A 17,593-nucleotide genomic window follows, 5' to 3' on the forward strand; every position below is an offset into this window, starting at 1 on the left:
TTTCTGTCCCCCACCTGGTACAAAGATATTTATTTTTCGACATCATGTCAGTGTTTTTCACTGCTATTTTTGTTTCGGACCAGACGTGCGTGATCAATGCCGGACATTGTCTCGACGGTTTCAAGCAGATGTGATCAGCAGATGCGGGTGACTCAGACTGCTGGCAGGATTATGTTTTGGCAAACTGTAAACACATCATTAATTTGTTGAAAGTGAAGGCATGTGCGCGCGCGCGCGCGCGCGCGCGTGTGTGTGTGTGTGTGTGTGTGTGTGTGTGTGCGGTTGTTGTTGTTGTTGGTGTGTGTGTGTGTGTGTGTGTGTGTGTGTGTGTGTGTGTGTTATGATGCTGGCATCGCTGAATTTCTGACGTATCAACTGATTACAGACCCAGCAGAATCGTAAGCGAAATGACTCATTAACACCACCTGTGTCTCTACCTGTCTGTCTGCCCGTCCCGAGGGACACCTGCTGTCTAAAGGGGGCAGGTGGCAGAATGGCCGAGACGGTTGTCGGCTAATATATTGTCCGTAAAGATCTGGGTTCGAATCCCCGCCTCGTCGTTTCTGTCAAGTTTCACTGGAAAAAAAAACTGGGCGTGTAGTCATTCGAATGAAACGATAAAGCGAGGTCCCACGTGCAGCATGCACTTTGCGCACTAAAAAAAAAGAAAGAAAAGAAAAAAAGAATCCATGGCAACCTAAGTGTTGACATATGGCAAAATTCTGTATTGTAAATCCACTTTGGTAAGTACACTAGTTTATTTGCATGCCTGACCAGGGCCTGACCAAGCGCGCTGGGTTATGATGCTGGTCAGAACTTTGAGTGGAAAGTTTGAAGAAGTGATTCGTTTTAATGGTGTGTTTTTTTTGTTGTTGTTTTTTTTTTTGTTGTTTTTGTTGTTGTTGTTTTTTGTTTTTTACCCTTGTAGTAGTTATTAACGTGGCGATAGCCTTGAGATGGCCTTAGTGGTCGGCGAGGCTCTAAGCACCCTAATTTCATTTCATTTGATGCTGGTCAGGCTTTCGCCCAACAGATGTGGTGTGGCGTATATGGATTTGTTCAAACGCATCCACGTTCGCTTCATTCAGTGAAAAGGGTAAAGGGGTTTACCATAACACGTTCCAGTTCTTGATTCCTATGGTGATTGCGCAGATCTGGATGGTGGTCGTCCAAGAATATAGGAACATTTCTGAACAACAGAACTGGACAGAGATTTTGCAGACAAACGCATGTACGTACACTAACGCGCGCCTTCACACACACACGCACGCGCGCGCGCGCACGCACACACACATGCACACACACACACACACACACACACATGCACGTACGCGCGCGTTTGTTAATTTGTTTAATCAAAACAATATATTGCCACAAAAGTGCAACTGATTGACGAAGCGTACATGTATGTTATAGAAAATAGAAAAAAAAATCACAGACACACACACACACACACACACACACACACACACACACACACACACACACACACACACACACACACACACACACACACGATCTCAACAAACAAAACCCTGGCCGTATCTTGAACCATGTCGCTATCTTGAAAGGTTTTGTTGTCATGCAAGGACCTCGCTCATCGTTGTCAGACAACCACCGTGCTCATCGTGGCGAAGATCGAAATCCAGTCGCTTTTCTTTTTTTCTTTTTTTTCTTTTTTTTTCTTTTTTTTTAAACATAAGAAAAGGGTAAGGGTTAAAGGTCCCATAGCCTTTTAGGGTCTTTTACTGGCGACAGCGAAATTCATATGATTTATGCACTGTGTCCAGGGCTCGGCGTAGGACGGTGGGACGGGTCCAGTCCTTTCCTTCCTACCTACCGTTTTTAAGTTTTAACCCACTGTACCTCGACCGAATTCGGGTAGCACCAGCCATTCACACCTGGTTGGAGTGAGGAATATCGGCGGTAGATGCCTTCCCAAAGCAATGTGTTCCGAGTGCAGACAAAATTACAGACACTACCCGTTTCGGGTTTAAAACTGCACAGTAAATGGCTACCCACCGTATTTGGGGAGGAAAAAAAGTTAATAATGAACAGATAGAAAAAGAATGATCATGACTGGTGTTAATTCAGTTTTGCTGTTTGTGATTGTTTTGCTTTACAGAGCTGTGCAATGTTTAGCCCTTGAGATGAAGAATAGAACGCTTGGTTGAGACGTCGATGTGTCATTGAAAAGCAAGTGAAAGCATGACCTTATTCCATGACTCAGTTGAACTGTAGAACTGTTTGAATAGCTGACTTTTTGCTCTCTCTCGCTCTCTCTCTCTCTCTCTGTCTCTCTCGCTCTCTCTCTCTCTCTCTCTCTCTATCTCAAGCATATATACAAATGAGCGCGCACGTGTACGAGACCGAAGAGACTTTAGTACATAAGCACACCCGTAACCTTCCCACCCCTGTGGAGCATAGGCCATAACCGACGTTTCTCCACCGAACTCGACTCTGGGCCGTCATTTCTGCATTCCTCCAGCTAGACCCCAGCCTTTTTAGCTCCGCTTCAGTGTCCCGCCTCCAGCTCTTCTCGGGCCGTTCTCTCTTCCTTCTCCCCTGGGGGTTTCAGGTCAGGGCCTGGCGTGTAGTGCTGGATGGTGATTTCCTCAAGGTATGGCCGATCCATCCCCACTTTCGTCTCAGGATTTGTTTCTCCACTGATTCCTGTCCCCCTCTTTGCCACAGGTCCTCATTTCTAATTCTGTCTGGCCAACGGCTCTTAAAAACGCGCCTTAGACAACTGTTGATAAAAGTATGGATTTTCTGTAGCATCTTTTCGGTAATTCTCGAAGTCTCTGATACGTAGAGAAGGATGGACAATACACCCATTACACGTTTGAACAATTTCCTTATGGCATCAGTAATTTAAGGAGACACTTTCCATGCACATATAGTAAACACCCCGGCCAGTACTGTATAGTGAAACGAAAGTAATGAAAGGAGCTCCCAGTGAATGGGAAAGTACCGAGTAAAATGCCCATCCCCAATGTTGAGTGAAGCTTGTGCAAGGAGGGTGGAATAGGCGCTTACAAGGGATTTTACAGTAACTCATTTTACTTCTGTTTCCTCCAGCAAAAATCAAAACAAAAAACAAACAAACAGACAAACAAAAACAACAACAAAAAACAAAGAAGCAAACGTGACAAACAAATAAACAAGCAAACAAAAAGTCAAGTTCTCAGCGCAATGTTTTTAGTATTCAGGTAACAATGAAACACACCTGACGTGCAAAATGTCTCCAACAAGGCCAAAATACGTAACATGATGAGGACTGTATAAATGTTGATGTGGCTTTGAATGTTATTGTCTCTCATGAATTCATGATAACTCAGGTCGTTTTGTTTCATTGTAGCTGTGTTATGAACCGAGTGGTTTATCAGGGTACAGAGGCCCAAAAGAACTATCTAATGATGATTGAATGAAAGGATAGACAAGCATCCCCGTGCAGAGGCCAGTCACAAAAGGGGTTTTCTATTGTTTTATTTACAATAGTTATAATTATAAGAAGATATAAGAGAAGAGATAAGAAGAAGAGGAAAATAGTGCACTGTTTTAAGTGGAGTGATGGCCTAGAGGTAACGCGTCCACCTTGGAAGCGAGAGAATCTGAGTGCGCTGGTTCGAATCACAGTTCAGCCGCCGATATTTTCTCCCCCTCCACTAGACCTTGAGTGGTGGCCTGGACGCTAGTCATTCGGATGAGATGATAAACCGAGGTCCCATGTGCAGCATGCATTTAGCGCACGTAAAAGAACCCACGGCAACAAAAGGGTTGTTCCTGGCAGAATTCTGTAGAAAAATCCACTTCAATAGGAAAAACAAATAAAACTACACGCAGGAAAAAATACAAAAAAAAAAAAGGGGAGGGGGGGTGGCGCTGTCATGTAGCAACGCGCTCTCCCTGGGGAGAGCAGCCCAAATTTCACACAGAGAAATCTGTTGTGATAAAAAAAAAGAAAACAAATGCAAATACTGATAAGGACACAATCCAACACATGTCATTAAACACATGTCAGGAATTCAAGTGAATAGTAAAGCATGTGTATACATGTTACATGGAAAGACTATCACTCGGTTTGGGATAAGCAACAGCATAAGATAAGATAATGCATATGTATGAAGACCGAACACTGACATCAAATGACATTTCTAATACATTTAGATAGTGCAGTTAAAGTGACTGAAACTATGCTGATTTAGTGAAAGTACACTGAGAGAATAGATTAGGTAAAGCTTATACTATGTGAAAGTGACTCAAATGAATCAGTTATCGTGTAGCACTATGCTGGAGTAAGCCGTATAGGAGAGAGCATGATAACTAAATTATAATTAACAGACTGATACATATCAGATGATTTTAACCAATAGCTGATATTAATCCTACACTATCTTGTAATCTCGACAGAATATTACACACATCTTAGAGTACTGAGCACACCGTAACTGTGAAACACTGTAGCAGTACAACTGATATCAGCATGTACAATGATACATGAATAATAAACAAGATAACAGAATATAAAATGCTGGCAAACTAAGAGACCTGATAGGCATCAGTGCACAACCCAAAGGTTGGAAGACCCATCATGACTTGACCATTAAGTGATGAATGAGCCTACACAAATAATCTGTTTCATCAAAGCCAAATATCAACACAGCTAATCTTGTGCTCAACATTTAAATGTCCTCCGCTGAAGCGGGATAAGTAACCTAACCTTCATCAGTGACAGCAGATGAGAAAGAATGCATCATCCACTAGAACATTCTTGAACAAACTATCAGTGTCCAGAGAAGTCATTGACTGTGATGTTAAGAAGAATCAAATGGAATACTACTACGAACATATGATGACATGGTGATTATGTTGATCAATCATAGCCGAGCTGTGACTACATGTCAAAGCAATAACTGAAGTAAGTAAACCAAATTAAGGCAATATCCGCATACTCATATGAACACAAGTACTGTATCGAAGAATACAATTTACAAAACATCAGCACATTTTACACACTGTACTTACAGCGATGCTTAGCGAGATGTCAGCCTCTGGGACAACGCACACACACACACACTGCTTGCGACACGGCAAGAGAGAGAGAGAGAGCAGCTCTGGTCAGATGACTGACCAGGTAGAAAGTGACCAGATGATCACCCACTCCATCAATTTATGTAAGTTAAGCGGACTGCAAAGACAATCGCTAAATCTGATAAGAACTGTGTTTGTAACAAGGTGTTTAGTGATAGATTTCTAAATGATTCCCGAACCGATTTACATCGGGAAGGTTGCAAAGGAAAGAGCTCAACACCTACTTTCTAACGAGTATAAAATGAAGTGTTTATTATTTAAGATGAATTTGTAATCTTGATTTAAGTCACCTGTAAAGGGTCAGTTTTAGCGAGCTCATCGCGGAAAATTACAGAATGATGTAAGCATAGCATCAGTTGAAATCTGTAGCCTGACGAACGATTAAACTGAAATCAAGTATGATTCTATCTGATTTAAGTGTGTGTCTAAGCACAACAAATATAATATTGCAGTGAATGATACAGAGACTTGATTTAATAGATGATTAGGGAATAGGTTTAGAATGGTCTAGTGGAAGGGGAAAATATCGTCGGCTGAGCCGTGATTCGTACCAGCTGGCTCAGATTCTCTCGCTTCCTAGGCGGACGGGTTACCTCTAGGCCATCACTCCACTCACACTGACCAAGGGAGTATAATATTGTCATTACAAGTTGTTCTATGTTGTTGGCCTTGAAGGCTGATGTTTTGCCAAAAGGAAAACGTATGTCTTTGATGTGGGGAAGGTGTTGGCCTCGGTGTACTGTGTTTGATGATTAAGTTCATCGCACTTTTTCTTTGTGATTGTAATTACGCATGTTGTCATGATTATTCCAAATAATTTTCTGCGGGTTGTCTTTTTAATCTGCTAGCTTTGCAAAGTAGAACATGTCAATTAAAATGTTTTCATTTCTGTGTTGCTTCTGACTGCATCGGAGGCTAAGTTCAGTGGATTATTTTTAAGTCACTTTCAATAGACTCAACAGAGTCCGATATGACATCATTGTGTTGAAGAGCTTTCAGCAGTTCCGAATTCCATCTGCATATAATGTTTTCATGTGAAGAATATGAAATCAACACAGATAATACTTCTTCAGTCAGCTACAACGATCTAGTGTGTTGTTGCTATAAATAAATCTGCTTAAAATGAAGAAAAAAAAAAAAAAAAAAGGTTTAGAATGGGCTTTGCATCAAACCGGGAATGGCGTCACACATTCTGCGTGGGTTATTGAAGACCAGCTAGCTGTTAGTTGCGAAAACGGCGTCTGCTATAGCTGGTGTGGTAGAAGTCAGTGAAGCCAGCTTAGGGCTTGGATACATGATACTTCTCAGTTGTGCGGCATATGTTTGTATAATGTATGGACAACAGTCGTAGTTCATATTTCAAATAATGCAACGCGTTGTACAGTATTGGGTAAACTTTGTGTGTGCTGGACATGGAAATGGAGGATATGATGAAATATTATTACCGTGTGTGTTAGAGAAAGTGTAAATAGATGGAAAAAAATAGATAATGAAATTCGTCACTATCTTTGTCAAAAGCACATGCTGTGTAATTTGGGATTCCTTCATAGAGTGATTCATTAACACGCAAATTAATGGCTGTGCAACATCCCCTAAAACAAACGGGAAATGTAGTTTTCGGCAATCCAGATGAGTGGTTCTCAGCTAGGCACTTCGCTTCCAAGGATGGTTCTTGCTTTGTTAAATTTACTTCAATGCATGCTGAAGGACAAAGTACCGCACATCATCAACTTTGGGCTAGGGAGTTGTGGAGGTTCCTTCAATACATCTCAGTCTTTTTGTCTTTTTGCCCCGTGGAAGAAAATTGCAACAGGTAAGGTGATATTCTTCTTCTTCTTCTTCGTTCGTGGGCTGCAACTCACACGTTCACTCGTATACATGTCCACGTTTTTAGCTCCGCTCTATAGGCAGCCATACTTCGTCCTCGGGGTGTAAGGTGATATGTGTCTGGATCTGTGTGTGCGCAGCAATTTGGATGGGAGCAGAGGTTGTGGAGGGCGGGAAGGGGAGGGGGTGAGGTGGGGGGGGGGGGGGCAAGGGGAGAAAAGGGATATTTAGTGGTGTAAGGAGATGTTTAACGCGTTCATCCATGCGTGCGCGCTGATGACAATCTGATCTTTTATTTTTCCTCTCCCTCCTTCCCTCTCTCCCTCCCTCCCCTCTACCCCCCCCCCCCCCCCCCACCCTCTCTCTCTTTCTCTTCTTTTCTCCTGGACCAGACTATCGATCATTTGATCGATACAAGAGCCTGGTTGTTTGGTGTGTGCGCTGTACAAGGTTGAAAGCTGGTCGGTCGCAAAGTATTGCACTGTCCATGTCTTTTACTTTCTAGGTTCCTTTGCCAATGAAAAAAAACTAATGACAACAATAACAATATGCATATATCATCCATTAAAAAAAAAAAAAGAAAAAAAAAAGCAGAACATTTTCTCCTCTTTTTCTGTTTTTTTGTTTGTTTGTTTTTTGTTGTTTTTTTTTGGGGGGGAGGGTTTTTTTGGGGTTGTTTTTTTTTTGTGCGTGTGTGTGGGCTGCAACTCCTACGTTCTCTTGTATGTACGGCTGGGATTTTACGTGCATGATTTTTTTTTTTTTTTACCCCGCCGTGTAGGCAGCCATATTCCGTTTTCCATAACCCACCGAACGATGCCATGGATTGAACACGAGATCTTAAACGGGCGTTTTTTTTTTATCTTCTGTGTGCATAGTTATACGTGGATGCGACAGAGGCTCAAGCACTAGCAGGTCTGCACCATTGTTATCACGTTGAGATGGGTCATGATGGGAAAAGCCTCCCATCTTTTCTGTTACCAGGCGCCGTGACCACGATTCGAATCTACGACTCTCTGTCCAACGTTTGAACCTATCGGCTGTTGTGCCTGCATGTCAGGTTCAGGTTTTCAAGACGATTGTTTTCAGTCGTTGCCAGAATGGTGTGTGTGTGTGTGTGTGTGTGCGTGTGTGTGCGTGCGTGTGTGTGTGTGTGTGTGTGTGCTTGCATGTGTGTGTGTGTGTGTTTTACTTTATATCCCCCAATATACGGATCAAAGAATTAAATGTTCTCGTGTGTGTGTGTGTGTGTGTGTGTGTGTGTGTGTGTGCGTGCGTGCGTGCGTGCGTGAGAGAAGTCCCGCCCCTATCCTGCCTGCCATCTTTTTCATCCCTTCCACCACCATCCCCATCACCCCCTCCCCAATACCCCTCCATTTCCTCAAAAAATATTCTTTCGTGCTGAAAGGAGCAGTCAAATCAGGCGTAGCAGTCGGCACACTTTTGAACATCTGCATAGAACGAATTTGGGGGGTGAAAATGAAACCAAAAGAAAAAAAGAAGAAGAAGAAAATACCAAAGAAAGAAAGAAAGAAAGTGGAGAGAGAGAGAAAAAAAGAAAGAAAAAGAAAAGAAGCCCGTTTTTATTACCATCCCTTTCTCTCGGTCTCTGTCATTCTCTGTCTCTGTTTCCGTCTCTGTCAGTCTGCCTGTCTCCTCACCCCCACCCCCTATCTCGAGACTGTCTGTCTGTCTCTCTCTCTCTCTCTCTCTCTCTCTCTCAACCTTCTGTGGGGAGAGTAGGAGTCTGTACGTGTGTAAGTATTTGAGCGTGCGTGTTTGCGTGCTTGTGTGTGTGTGCGCGCGCGCGCGCGCGCGTGTGTGTGTGTGTGTGTGTGTGTGAGAGAGAGAGCTCCCCGAGAACCAGACAGAAATGAATTACCAGTTCGACCCACTTCTCAGCAACAAGGTCAGGCGTTATGTGGATCCGTTTGAAAGGAATGTAGTTTAAAATGAAAAGAAAAAAGGTTTGTTTGTTTTTTTTAAAGAAGAAAGAAATAGGGAAGAAAAAAAAAGGAGAAAAAAGAAAGCGCCTTCATAGAATCTGTCTCTTTCAACCCACACACCCCGTCAAAGAATCTCACTCTTTCAACCCACATACGCCCCCCTCCTCCCCACCGCCCCCTTCTCTCTCTCTTCCCCTTTTTCTGTGTGTCCGTATGTCTCACTCTGTATTCCACACAAGTTCTCTATCTGTCTGTTTCTTTGTCTCAGTCTGTCAGTCTGTCTGTCTTATACATATTATTAGTAGTGGTAGTAGTTATTATTTTATGTATTTATCTACTATTTGATCACCCCTTATTTTTTTATTTTTTTTCTCAAGGCCTGACTAAGCGCGTTGGGTTACGCTGCTGGTCAGGCATCTGCTTGGCAGATGTGGTGTAGCGTATATGGATTTGTCCGAACGCAGTGACGCCTCCTTGAGCTACTGAAACTGAAACTGTCTGTCTGTCATTCATTCTCTCTTTCATCATCCCCTTTCTCTCTGTCTCTCACTTTACCCGTCTCCCTCTGTGTGTGTGTGTGTGTGTGTGTGTGTGGTGTCGTGTCGTGTCGTGTAGCATGTAGCTTGTGTGTATGTGTGTGTGCATGCGTGCGTGCGTGTGTATGTGTCTTTCTGTGTGTCTCTCTCTGTCTGTCTGTCTGTCTGTCTGTCTCTCTCTCTCTATATATATATATCTCTCTCTCTCATTATTTTTTTTCTCCTTTCCTTCTCGACCTCCCTTTAAGTTGTTGGACTTCCGCTGTTTTGGAACAGAACGACGTGTGTTGGCAATTCAAAGGGTCGGCATCTGCCCAGCTGAGCGTTTTAACAGCTGCTTGCTTCCTTTTTTTTCTTCTCCCCCCACCCCTCTCCTATGGCAGCGTCTCTGCTGGTGTATCAGTTAATACAGGGGGGGAAAAAGATAGTAAAATGAAAATAAAAATGCATTTTCGTGAACGCCGAGGCTGACGAAGGCACAGACTGCTATGATATACATCTTCAGATTTCTACAAATGCGCGCACGCATTCGCATTCACTGCACGTGTACGCAGCCGCCTGCACAATCACTCGCGCACACACATACAAACACATACGCACGGGCATACGCACACGTGCGCTTCCGCCCGCACGCATACACGTGTGGAAAAAAGGTGAATAAACGTTTGCGTTTGTGCATGTGGAGGGTATGTGTGTGTGTGGGGGGTGGGGGGGGGGGGGTGCTCCAAGAACATCCGGCAAAACACAAAAAAAACAACCAACCAAAAACAGCATGTCTTTAGATATCTTTTGCGGTCTGTCTTCCTGTTTGTTTGTCTATCTCCATATCTGTCTGTCCTGTGTCTCTTTCTCTCTGTGCTACATGTCGGCTGGTTTGTTTGTCTTCCTGTTCCCGTTTATCTTTTCCTTCGCCCCCCCCCCTCCCCCCCGACTCCCACCCTCACGCCCGCCGCGTGTCATCCCACTTTGTATATTTGTGTGTGTGTGTGTGTGTGTTTGCGCGCGCACGCGTATGTATGTTCACTTGGTGATCACTCAGTGCATGTCCATTATTTGCAGCCAAAGTAAACCTTCGAGGAAGTGCATGGGTGGGGAAAGTTTACTTTTGGCATCAGTGTGCACTTCGCACGTAAGCTTTCATTGCGAGTGCAGTAAAAACAAATTATGGTGGTGATTGAGGTGAAAGGATGGGAGTTGGACGAAAATTGGGTTTCCGTTCAGGTTAAAGGCAGTTGATGTATATTATATAATCAGCTGCACACACACACACACACACACACACACACACACACACACACACACACACATATATATATATATATATATATATATCAACTACATACTATTTTCCTACTAGTATACATTTCAAGTACATACTATTGTACATGCCATAGGGTGGTATAATAGTGTTTATTTTTAAAGAAAATTATATTACCATATCTCCCATTTACAGGCGCCAAACTTTGCACAGATAGCCACAATAATGTACTTAGATGTGTACACAGTTTTATGCAGATGTCTTCAGTAGTTCTTGAGGGGAAAAAAATTACTATAAAAAAAGACAAAAAAAGACGCTGTTGTCCACCTTCAATAACACATCTTGGAGTCGCACTTTTGGATACGGGTTCATTTGGGTCATCCTTACGTTCCCGTAGGTCTACGTTCCCCCAAATTTCCTTTTGAAGTTTCACACAGCTCAAAGTTAACCCTTAGTGGTCTTCGTTTCCCCAAATTTCCTTTTGAAGTTTCACCCAGCTCAAAGTAAACCCTTAGTGGTCTTCGTTCCCCAAAATTTCCTTTTGAAGTTTCACCCAGCTCAAAGTTAACCCTTAGTGGTCTTCGTTTCCCCAAATTTCCTTTTGAAGTTTCACCCAGCTCAAAGTAAACCCTTAGTGGTCTTCGTTCCCCCAAATTTCCTTTTGAAGTTTCACCCAGCTCAAAGTTAACCCTTAGTGGTCTTCGTTCCCCCAAATTTCCTTTTGAAGTTTCACCCAGCTCAAAGTTAACCCTTAGTGGTCTTCGTTTCCCCAAATTTCCTTTTGAAGTTTCACCCAGCTCAGAGTTCCCCCTCAGTGGTCTCTGTCCCGGCAAATTTCCGTAAATACCGTGGGATTGTTTACTCTCACACACACACACACAAATTATCGAGCTGCCAATTTTCAGCAACAATTAATTGTATTCTGCAAAAGCTCCGGCAGTTTTATCTATGGTAAATTATTTCTTTTTGGTGGTTAAGTGTTTACGAATGATTTGTGAAGTGTTATTAAGTCAAAAGTTCCAAGTCAACATGCAGCACCAGAGACACCGCGTGTCTGGAGTGGGCTGCTTAGCAATACCTTAGATTCCAAGCCAAAAACATAGAAACTGTGCATAACGACAGACAGAGAAGCAAGAGACCCAGTGGGCCACAGCAGACCATGCAGTTGTTATGCACCACATGGCATGGTAGATGAACCGCTGTTGAGTGTCCGCCACATCTGTGGAGAAATTGATGTTTGTGAGTCATCAGAGAGAGAGACAGACACACACACAGCGAGAAGCAGAGACAGAGCGATGGGTGGGGTGGGATGGATGAATCAGAGAAATGGGCGAATAGATAAACAAGAGGCAAGACCTTCAAGACTCACTTGTGGCAAATTAAGTCCCCGAGCATTAATTACAGAGTAATTTCCCTCTTTTTTTTTTACTATCTGCACCAAAAACGTTTGCAAAAATAAATAAAACTTCCATGCTTAGCAAAAGAAGTTCCTGTTTGAACAAAAAATGATAATAATGACTGCTCTTGTTGTTGTGTCAGAATATCAGATCAAAGTGCCAAGTTTAGAGAATACAAAAAATGTAAATATAACAGTAAATGCAGTTTGCATATAATTAGGCTTCATTGTGTGTGTGTGTGTGTGTGTGTGTGTGCCCATCCCAGAGGTGCAATATTGTTTTAAACAAGATGACTGGAAAGAACTGAATTTTTCCTATTTTTATGCATAATTTGGTGTCAACTGACAAAGTATTTGCAGAGAAAATGTCAATGTTAAAGTTTACCACGGACACACACACACACACACACACACAGAGACAACCGAACACCGGGTTAAAACATTGACTCACTTTGTTTACACAAGTGAGTCAAAAATAGAATAAAAACCCCAGGTAGAGTTGGCAAGGGTTAATTTAGAGTAGACCGCTGATTACGGTGTTGATGAGCTTTATTTATTTATTAATTTATTTATTTCCATCAAGAAAGGAGAAATGATGAGAGGGGTGGCCTTGTGAAAGGTAGTTAACCACTGTTACAGCTGATGCCAACAGAAACAACACAGAGTGAAAAAACAACACACATCAGAGTGGACAAAAACAGTCAGGCTTCGTGACACACACACTGAGATTTCTTGTGCCTGTGTTGCCTGCCCTTTCTTCGTTAACAATCGACAGTCGAAACAACGTGAACAAAATGGCTGTCACGAACACTTGTCGCGAGTTTGTAACAATGCCATTTTGTTTGTATGTTTTTAAACATAGCGGACAACCAAAACATGCATCAAGTTAATTGAGGGGAGAGTACCTCGCATATAATAAAAATGAAGTTTTCACAGTTATTTTCCGTTTGTTTCGTGTCAATTTGTCGCCTGTCATGAAATCTGCAAGACAGGCTGTATCCGAGGGGGAAAATCAAATTTAAAACCAAGAGAAGTTAGACTTAGCTGTCAAAGAAATAGCGGAATGGTCGGAGAAACATTTATCCATGATCGCCACGTATCTAAAACGGGAAAATGTGAAAGACAGCAGAGAATCCAAGGAGAATTGAGGGAGGCCGAGATCGGCCGACTCAAGGACAGATGGAGATTTATTAAGACGGTGGAAAAGTATTATAGAGCATTTGGAGTAACTCCAGATCCAGTACGTATTGTCTACATCAATATCAACGAAGCGTTAATGTCCTGTTTTAGCGTCCTAGATTATTGCACCCATTGGGTACATTTTCATGGTTTGTGGGACCAAATACGGAAAAAAGCAAGATGGTGGCACGTTAGTTTTTGACTGAATCTGCTTCAGTTCTGAGTAAAATAACGTACAAAATTAGTTGAAATCCACTGAAAATGGGTTTCATACATGCACAAAAATTGCCGGTAAAACAGGATGCTAGAATGGACTTTACCACGAGGCGTTTGAAGGAATTTCGTTAGAAAAGGAGATCAGCTTTTGTTGGTTTCTCAAGGTGACGTCACAGAGTTAGTATAAATCACTATACGCTACACCACATCTGCTAGGCGGATGTTTGACCAGTAACAGAACCCAACGCAGTTTATCGTCACATCCGAACAAGACGCTCAGTTTGATTTTCCAGTCAAACTTGGGTGTAAGGGTGAGACCGGGATTCGAACCCACAGCCTTTTTACGGACACTGAAGTGACCGGTAAGCGTCTTAACCATTGTCACCTACCTCCTTAAAAGAGAAATGTACAGGGGAAAAAATAATCTCAAAGGCTAACAGTAACAGGATGGCAAGAAGGGCATTGTGTAGATCTAAAAGACCGTCAGTCAGTAGCCCACAGGGAAAGCGCGAGTCTCTTTGTTTGGCAAAGTCAGGAAAGTGTCTGGAGAAAAGATGAACTGCATGATCCAAAGCTCGGGCCGTGTTTCTGGGATGCACCTCACACACAGTGGTGTCGGTTTTCTAGGTGATGTAAATGAAAACATGAATCCTCAGAAACTGTATGTTAAGTATGTGGAAATTCTTGACCAAATTTTTGTGGTCTGTTGTGGGGGGAGGGGGGGGGGAAGAAAAATTCACTGACAAGCCTTAGATTTGCCAAGTCGACAATTGCCCCGTGTGCACAACTCAGGTAACACACTGCAGTCGAAAAGGGAAATATGTATCCCAAGTTTATCGCGGCCATCGGAGAGCCCTCTCACTTGAATGGTTATGATTGTTTTTGAGAGAGATAAAAAAAATAATAAAATAATAAAAATCTGCCCTAAACACAAGAAGCTAATTGTCGTGTAGATCTCGCGCGTGTCGTTCAGGAAATCTGGGTCTCCCAAATCTTCAGCTTGCATTCAGTCACTGTACAAATCAGTCCTCATTCGTCTTCGGCTCGAGTACACGAGCGAGCGACTGTCGTACTGATTCCCGTTGGTGATGTTTTTAGGTGAGTGTAACATGCTTCGATCTGGACAAACTTTGACTCTGATTGACTGTGCGTCCGTCGGACATTTTCGTTCGCATTATTTTGACACGACTGTGTAGTTATGTGGAAAAAAGGGGTGGGGTGGGGGGGGGGGGGGGGGGTAAATACATGAATTAATGGGCATATACATTTTGAAAACGTAAAAGGTCTGACCTACCTGATTAAAAAAATAATAAATAAAAATAAGATAAGAGCAACACACATATGACGCACATACACACAAGCACGCATACACAGTTACGCACACATTCACACACACACACACACACACTCGCGCGCGCATGCACACACACGTCACACAAGCACGTAATCAGTTGCACACACGCACGTTTGATAATTTTACGAAAAGACGGAAAGAAAAAAGACTGATATGAAGATCAGTAGAATTCACCGATTTGCAGTTCTGTCTCAGACTGAAACGGGACATATTAAAATGAGCAGTGTGCGGATTCTTCTTCTTCCAGTTACTTTTTAAATCATGACGTTTGTGTTTATATTCATGCTAGAAAACTGCGGTATGTAGATGTGAGTTTGTGTGTTTGTACTGTACGTATGCGCATGTACACATGTGTGTGTGTGTGTGTGTGTGTGTGTGAGAGAGAGAGAGAGGGAGAGAATGAATGAATGAATGAATGAATCTTTATTTTCCAACGGTGAAGATATTAGCACTTTGGCCGACTTACACATCTGCCGTTGTTCTAAGAAACACACAAACATGTGAGAGAGAGAGAGAGAGGAGACAGACAGACAGGCGCGGACAGATAGACAGACATCGTGAGCTTTTAGCACTCTGTCCCCAGCTCCTCACCACCCCTCCACCTAGTGACTTTTAAAAAGTCTGATATTGTCATAATGACAGAAATTCAGGCAAAGGAGGGGAGGGGAGGACAGAAAAAAAAAAGGAAGGAAATATGAAGTATTTGAAAAGAGCAACAACAATGATTTCACAAGCGCACAGGGCTTGTAACATTCAGAATGCACTGGAATCGTGCGAGAGAGAGAGAGAGAGAGAGAGATTAGCGTTTCCTTCCGTAGATAACGCTTTAATAATTCACCCCACCACCTATCTTCCTCTTCCTCGCTGTCCTCCAATCAGCTGTTCCACTCTCTTGCTTTCACTCTTCTCTTCGTCTCTATAATGAGCGGCTCCCAGCCTTGCTGACGCGTTCAGACGGAATGGATTATGAGCGTGGTCAAGAGAGCTCTTCCAGTTCGAACTATACCACAACACAAAAGTCGCGTGTGCGTAATTATTGCCGCGCCCACAATTTGTGTTCATGGTTTTTAGTTGTTATTATCATGATTGAATTGTTACTGTTAAATCTAATTACATGTTATGCATTTCTTGGTAGTTTTCTACCTTTACTTCTCCTCCGCCCCCCGCCCCCCCCCTCCCCCCCCCCTCCCTTTTTTTATTATTATTTTTTTTATCATCAAATACCACTGATAGTGAAAAGACGCTAGACTAGAGAACACACACACACACACACACATCCACGTAACACACAGTCAATTCTCAGGATGAAGAATAGGGTATTGTGATAATAATATTAATAATAAAATAAGCATGATACGACTGCATGCATGGCATTGAAAAAGAAAAAAAAAAGAAAAAGAAATCAAAAGTAAAACCATGAATAACGATGAAACGTCTCTTGTTTGTTCCAATCCCCAGGTGGTGTGACGGCGTGTTTCAAAAGATGTGACGCCGCCTGCCTTGCACGGGGAGCGACAGGGGAGGCAGTTTGCCTTGCGCACGTTCCGTGAGTAGAACATTAAAACTCTCCAATACACATAATAGCTCTTCTGTATTTAGTTCAACTGTGGTGTTTCTCCTACTTCTTTCGAGGTACCTAACGCTCGCATTGTTTCTCGCAGTCATTGTGTTCCTCCCTTGTTTCCTTCCTTTCGACAGTAATGTGTTCGGCAGCGTGCAGTTGTTTCCCTCGCTTTCCTCTCCAGTCAATGTTCGTCTCGGCACATGGCTCGCAGTTGTTTCCCCCTTGGCCTTTCCTCTCCAGTCAGTGTCCGTCTCCGGCACGTGGCTCGCAGTTGTTTCCCCTTCGGCTTTCCTCCTCTACAGTCAGTGTCGTCCCGGCACACGTCTCGCAGTTGTTTCCCTTCGCTTTCCTCTCCAGTCAATGTCGTCTCCGGCACACGGCTTGCAGTTGTTTCCCTTCGCTTTCCTCTCCAGTCAATGTCGTCTCCGGCACGTGGCTCGCAGTTGCTTCCCCTCGCTTTCCTCTCCAGTCAATGTCGTCTCCGGCACACGGCTTGCAGTTGCTTCCCTTCGCTTTCCTCTCCAGTCAATGTCGTCTCCGGCACACGGCTCGCAGTTGTTTTCCTTTGCTTTCCTCTCCAGTCAATGTCGTCTCCGGCACACGGCTTGCAGTTGTTTCCCTTTGCTTTCCTCTCCAGTCAATGTCGTCTCCGGCACGGCTTGCAGTTGTTTCCCTTCGCTTTCCTCTCCAGTCAATGTCGTCTCCGGCACGTGGCTCGCAGTTGTTTCCCTCGCTTTCCTCTCCAGACAATGTCGTCTCCGGCGCACGGCTTGCAGTTGTTTCCCTTCGCTTTCCTCTCCAGTCAATGTCGTCTCCGGCACGTGGCTCGCAGTTGTTTCCCTTCGCTTTCCTCTCCAGTCAATGTCGTCTCCGGCACACGGCTTGCAGTTGTTTCCCTTCGCTTTCCTCTCCAGTCAATGTCGTCTCCGGCACACGGCTTGCAGTTGTTTCCCTTCGCTTTCCTCTCCAGTCAATGTCGTCTCCGGCACGTGGCTCGCAGTTGTTTCCCTTCGCTTTCCTCTCCAGTCAATGTCGTCTCCGGCACACGGCTCGCAGTTGTTTCCCTTCGCTTTCCTCTCCAGTCAATGTCGTCTCCGGCACACGGCTCGCAGTTGTTTCCCTTCGCTTTCCTCTCCAGTCAATGTCGTCTCCGGCACACGGCTCGCAGTTGTTTCCCTTCGTTTTTAGTTATTTTAACCCGCCACCCTCCTCACGCTCTCTCT

The 17,593-nt window shown here is 43.6% G+C and overlaps 1 protein-coding gene across 2 annotated transcripts in view; it reads left to right on the forward strand.

Annotated features, from left to right (window-relative positions):
* Positions 1–17,593, forward strand: part of LOC143300660 (oxidative stress-induced growth inhibitor 1-like) — an 85,469-nt gene that overhangs the window by 12,229 nt on the left and 55,647 nt on the right. For both annotated transcript variants that reach the window (XM_076614490.1, XM_076614491.1), the window contains exon 2: positions 16,265–16,352. The gene's annotated coding sequence lies outside the window, so the exon portion shown is untranslated. The remainder of the gene's footprint in view (positions 1–16,264; positions 16,353–17,593) is intronic.

Source organism: Babylonia areolata, chromosome 26 (assembly GCF_041734735.1).
Source record: "Babylonia areolata isolate BAREFJ2019XMU chromosome 26, ASM4173473v1, whole genome shotgun sequence".
NCBI lineage: Eukaryota > Metazoa > Mollusca > Gastropoda > Neogastropoda > Buccinidae > Babylonia > Babylonia areolata.